The 6,608-nt window shown below is 42.0% G+C and overlaps 1 pseudogene; it reads right to left on the minus strand.

Moving 5' to 3' along the window:
• Nucleotides 1–2,922: 2,922 nt before the first annotated feature.
• LOC150022061 (small ribosomal subunit protein eS12 pseudogene) lies at nt 2,923–6,307 on the minus strand (annotated as a pseudogene).
• Nucleotides 6,308–6,608: the final 301 nt, after the last annotated feature.

Raw genomic sequence — 6,608 nt, forward strand, 5'->3', positions numbered from 1 at the left:
CGGAATCAGTTGGCAGAGCTGTCATAACAAAATGCCACAAACTAGGTGGCTTAAAGAATATAAATTTATTTTCTTATAGTTCTGGAGGCCTCCCTGGTTGGTTTGGCTCAGTGGATTGAGCGTCGAACCAGCTAAGTGTCGCTGGTTCGATCTTCCAGTCAGGGCACATCAGAGAAGGAAAACTCTGATTCCAAAAAACCTCCGCTGCCTTGCGGCATACCTCTTCAGGGGAAAGGCTAAGGGAGTAAACCCCGACAGAAAATCCGGAGCCGGAGTCCCTAAGGCGGTTTGACGTTGTAGTCAACACCGGCAACTCCTGCGGCGCACCTGAAGCCAAGCTGTATTGACTCCGTCTTTCCCTTGGATCCTTCAGCTGTGAAGAGGGGGGGTGGTCTGCTGCATGGGCAACAGCAGACCCTCCATATCACCCTGCCCAGGCTCTGTAGCTTCAGCTTCACTGGAGAGGACACTCCAGCGACATCGCAAGATGTCGATTCAACACGGGAGGAGACAGATATCGTGTCACTCCCGAGTCGGACTGCACAGCCATTCTCGGTGGTGCAGATAGACTCTTAAGAAGCTACACCATCGTCTCTCGAGACGGACGGCTGCCGACGACGAGTTCTGGAGGCCTGGTATTCAATATCAAGCATCAGAAGGTTTGATTTCTTCAATCTGCTTGGCTTGCCTCCTTCTAACTGTGTTCTCTCATGGCCTTTTTTCTGTGGGCATGTGACCCAACTATCCCTTTGTGTGTTGAATTTTTCATCTGATAAGGGCTCCAGTGAGAATGGATTAGGGACCACCCTAAATTACTCATTTTTATAGTCTCTTTGCAGGGCCTATTTCAAAATAACGTCACATTCTGAAGTACTGGGGATCCGGGTTTTAACATATGAATTTCAAGGAGACACAGTTTGGCCCATAACAATGATTGAGGCCCTCATATCCCCAAACTAATTGGAATTTTGTCTGCTGAAGACTTCTACACAGAATGTCCCTGATTGAGGAGACATCCCACCCAAGGTTATGTCTCTTCCTATGAACATCTTGCATTCAATAACTTGTCACTCACTCTAGGGCTAAAGATACTGGTCCTCTTATCTTAATTTGCATAAATGTTAAAGGGTTATCTCAAATTCTAAATGTTGAATAGGTATATATTGTGCTCCCTCACACCTTTAAAGGTTGCATTCTTGAGGTCACTCCCCAAAAGCTCCTGCAGGCAAAGTTACCCAATACACTGTCAAGAAATAAAAATTGACTATGAACTTTGGGTGATAAAAATGTGTCAATGTAGCTTCATCAGTTGTATCAAATATACCATGTTAGTGGAGGATGGTAATAACAGAGGAGGGTTTACATGTATGGGTGTAGGGGGTATATGGAAAACCTCTGTAGCTTTTATTCACTTTTGCTATAAACCTAAAACTGCTTTAAGAAATAAAGTCTGTTAACAGAAAGAGATAAAGGGAATATTAGAAAGACAACAATAACAACAACAAAACATTATCAGTACTTCTGATGCTCCCCATAATATCTATTCCCAGTTAGTCACCATCTCCGTAGATGGTTTCTACTTGCTCTGACCTTTTTGCCTGGACATACACACTGAACATTATGATTTGAAAAGTACCCATGTTGTAGAACACAACAGTAGTTTCAACTAATATGTAATATTCAATTGTATTAATATAATCATTATATGTTTTCTACTGTTGATTAGTAATTAAATGTTTTCAGTTTGAGACTATTATAAATAATGCTATCATAAACATTATTTTATGTGTTTTTTGTTATACATCTGCATGAATACATTTGCATAAGGTATATAGTATGGATTTTCTGGGTCAGAGTATATTTATTTATCATAATTTTAAATAATGTATTAAATATTTTAAGTATATTTTATTGATTATGTTGTTATAGTAGTCCCAATTTTTCTCCCTTTGCTCCCCTCTGCCCAGTACCCCCCTTCTCTCCAGCAATCCCATCCTCCTTAGTTCATGTCCATGGGTTGTGCATATAAGTTCATTAGCTTCACTCTTTCCTACACTATCCTTAACTTCCCCCTGTCTATTTTGTACCAACAAATTATGCTTCTTAATCCCTGCACAATTTCCCCATTTCTCTCCCTTCCCCCTACTAGCTGATAACCCTCCAAATGATCCCTGTATCTATGATTCTGTTCCCATTCTGGTTTGCTTAGTTGTATTTTGTTTTTATTGTTTAGATTTAGTTGCTGATAGTTGTGTTTATTGTCACTCTAATGTTCATAGTTTTGATCTTCTTCTTCTTAAATAAGTCCTTTTAACATTTCATGTAATAATGTCTTGGTGATGATGAACTCCTTCAGCTTTGCTTTGTCTGGGAAGTACTTTATCTGCCCTTCCATTCTGAATGATAGCTTTGCTGGATAGAGTAATCTTGGCTGTAAGCCCTAGCTTTTCATCACTTTGAATATTTCCTGCCAGTTTCTTCTTGCCTGAAAAGTTTCTTTTGAGAAATCAACTGACAGTCTTATAGGTACCCCTTTGTAGGTAATTCACCTATTCTCTCTTGCTGCTTTTCAGATTCTCTCTTTATCCTTAACCTTTGGCATTTTGATTGTGATGTCTTGGTGTACTCCTTCTTGGGTCTAGTTTGTTTGGGACTCTCTGTGCTTCCTGGACCCATATGCCCATGTCCTTGCCCAAATTAGGGAAGTTTTCCTTCATTATTTTTTCACATAAGTTTTCAATTTCTTGCTCTCCTTCTTCACCTTCTGGCAACCCTGTGATTTGGATGTTGGTATGTTTATAGCTGCCCCAGAGGTTTCTAAGCCTCTCCTCATTTTTTAAATTCTCATTTATTCCTTCTGTACTGGTTGACTGTTTATTTCTTCCTTATGTTCTAATCTGTTGATTTGAACTCTGGTTTCTTTCATTCACTACTTGTGTCATATAGATTTTCCTTCATTTCAGCCAGGATAGCTTTCATTCTTTCCTCATCCAGTTTAACCTTTGCTGTAAAGTTTGTGAGCATCTTTATCACCAATGCCTTAAATTGTGCATCTGTTAATTTGCTATCTCCTCATCCGTTAGTTATGCTATCTGCTCATTGCTTAGTTGTGTCACTGGGACCTCGATCTTCCCCCCATTCTGGACTGTACTTCTCTGTCTCCTCATCATGACAGCTTTCTGTGTTTGCCTTTGTGATTTGGGTAGGGCTGTCACACCTCTTATATTATAGGGGGTGAAACCTTAGGTATTCGTTAATGCTGGAGACTGTTTCACTGGGTTTTGTTGCTGTATGTGGGGGAGGGGTCTGAGAGGGAAAAGTGCCAGTTGCTGATGCTTTTCCAGGCACTTCTGGAATTATGTTCTGGAGGATTGGCCCATTATAACAAGCTTCCCCAACTAGGTGAGTATTCTAGCAACCCATTTGTATGAGTGTACCAGCTGGAATTATTGTGAGAGGCTGCATTCAGCTTCAGTGACTTCTTTTTTTCTTTTTTTTTACTTTAAATATGTGCCCATTTCATGATGGGTGATATACAAGCACACCTGCCCACACCACGCTGTGTGTTCAGCAGTTTTCAACCAAAAACGACATGACATCAATGTCCCACACTCCCTATTCACCTGATCTAGACCTGAGCAACATTTTGTTGTTGTTGTTGTTGTTTCCCAGGATAAAAAAAGTCCTCAAAGGGAAACATTTTTCTGGTTTAGAGGAGGTGAAACAAAAAATAGCAGGAGCACTAAAAGGCATCAAAATCAATGAGTTCAGAAACAGTTTTGAACAGTGGAAAAGATGTCTTGATAGGTATATTGCATCAAATGGAGAGTACTTTGAAGATGAATGAAGTTTATATAGGTTAGAATAAATGCACATTTTTTTATAAATGAATTTTAGGTGTTTTTGGATTCTCCTTTGTAAAATATAATAAGCAATATTTAGCACATACCTTAGACCAGACACACATACACAACATATATGTATATATAATTTTGACTATAGATAGTCAGTCTTATAAATACTACATTAAATATAGTCAATGAATTAAAAATACTTTGACTTTGGATGGTGTACACACAATGCAATATCGTCGGCAGCCGTCCGTCTCGAGAGACGATGGTGTAGCTTCTTAAGAGTCTATCTGCACCGCCGAGAATGGCTGTGCAGTCCGACTCGGGAGTGACACGGCATCTGTCTCCTCCCGTGTTGAATCGACATCTTGTGATGACGCTGGAGTGTCTTCTCCAGTGGAGCTGAAGCTACAGAGCCTGGGCAGGGTGATATGGAGGGGCTGCTGTTGCCCATGCAGCAGACCCCCCCCTCTTCGCAGCTGAAGGGTCCAAGGGAAAGACGGAGTCGATACAGCTTGGCTTCAGGTGCGCCGCAGGAGTTGCCGGTGTTGACTACAACGTCAAACTGCCTTAGGGACTCCGGCTCCGGATTTTCTGTTGGGGTTTACTCCCTTAGCCTTTCCCCAGAAGAGGTATGCTGCAAGGCAGTGGAGGTTTTTTGGAGTCAGAGTTTTCCTTCTCTGATGTACCCTGACTGGAAGATCGAACCAGCGACACTTAGCTCGCAGGCCGACGCTCAATCCACTGAGCAAAACCAGCCAGGGCCTCCGTCGTTGGCAGCCGTCCGTCTCGAGAGACGATGGTGTAGCTTCTTAAGAGTCTATCTGCACCACCGAGAATGGCTATGCAGTCCGACTCGGGAGTGACATGGTATCTGTCTCCTCCCGTGTTGAATCGACATCTTGCGATGACGCTGGAGTGTCCTCTCCAGCGAAGCTGAAGCTACAGAGCCTGGGCAGGGTGATATGGAGGGTCTGCTGTTGCCCATGCAGCAGACCCCCCCTCTCTTCGCAGCTGAAGGGTCCAAGGGAAAGATGGAGTCAATACAGCTTGGCTTCAGGTGCGCCGCAGGAGTTGCCGGTGTTGACTACAATGTCAAACCGCCTTACGGACTCCGGCTCCGGATTTTCTGTTGGGGTTTACTCCCTTAGCCTTTCCCCTGAAGAGGTATGCCGCAAGGCAGCGGAGGTTTTTTGGAGTCAGAGTTTTCCTTCTCTGATGTGCCCTGACTGGAAGATCGAACCAGCGACACTTAGCTCGCAGGCCGACGCTCAATCCACTGAGCCAAACCAGCCAGGGCCTATATATATACATATACACACATATATACACACATATATATACATATACACACACACACACACACACACACACATATATATATATATGTATATATATATTTAAAACAAAAGCCAAGTTTGTCCATTCCTTCCATTTAAAATACTCCTCAATGACATCCTTGGCATGAGACTTGGCCATAGTCCTTCACCACCACACAGCGCAGCCAACCACTTTATGGGTTCTTCCCCACTCTGCTGATTTCACAGAGGCCTACCCATCCCTTGGTTTCTTATTGTCATCAACCTGAATTAGGTGGATTTAGTGTTCAGCACAAAGGGCCTCCACCAACTTGATATACTTAGGCTCATCACGGTTGGATGCAAACACACAAAGGTGGGCCTGGCACTTGTCTAAGGTTTTGGCAGCTTCGTGAAGTCCACGTACTATGCCGTCATGGAGGAGGCACTTTTCAGTTAACACTGCTCTTGTAAAGCAGCATTAATGTGCATTACACCTCCAGCAGCAATGCCTTCCTGGGCCATGGCGGTGGGTTATGGCTGGAGAAGAATCTTGAATGCACCCAAGCCTCTGCCTCTGTGCAATTCCACAGTGGCAGAGGAAAGAGACTATATTCATTTTTATAGATGAGGAGACTGAGGCTCCAATAGGGTGAATGGCTTGCCCAAGGTCACACAACTAGTGACAGAGCTGGGATTTGAACCTGAGAGTCTGATTCCAGAACTCACTCTTCCCCAATATACCTACAGTTCTCTGTCATTAATGCTGTCATCAAATATTTTCAGCTGTCCTTTGGACACATGGTAAGATTAATCTCCCCTATTCCCTTGGCCAGTAAAATGTGAGAAGTGGTGAGCGTCATTTCTGATGGAACTTTTAAGAGCCAGTGACTACTGTCACATTCCCTTTGCCTTCTCTAGGAGTTGCAGAAACACAATGAAGAGCCACCCTCAGCCTGGGTCCCTAAGAGAAAATGATGTGTGACAGGTGCCTGTCCTTCCTCTACCCCCACACATACCCGATTGACACATAGTGTGAATAAGAAACAATCTTGATCATTTTTAAACTGCTAAAATTTAGGTCATTTGCTACTGAGGCATAGCCTAGCCCACCCTGAGTAATCCAATGTTATACTATCTTTTGTTGATTATCTTTGGCCTCAGATGATGTATTATATAATTGTACACTTGAAACTTATAAAATTTTATTAATCAATATCACTCCAATAAATTTAATAAAATAAGAAAAGCTAAAAGGAGTTAAAATAATAAAAAATGTTGATACTATAAAAAATAAAACAGATGGCATTAAAATAAAGAGGAACCTAAAAAAAAAATCTAGAAATTAAACTGAAAATATAAAATAATAAAAATATATGAGTTAAAAAGGAGCAGACCACGATGGGAGAGAATTGATAAGCTGCTAGATAGATTTGAATAAATTACAGCATGAGTAATT

The sequence above is a fragment of the Furipterus horrens genome, unplaced genomic scaffold, assembly GCF_987537825.1.
Source record: "Furipterus horrens unplaced genomic scaffold, mFurHor1.1.pri manual_scaffold_1, whole genome shotgun sequence".
Taxonomy (NCBI): domain Eukaryota; kingdom Metazoa; phylum Chordata; class Mammalia; order Chiroptera; family Furipteridae; genus Furipterus; species Furipterus horrens.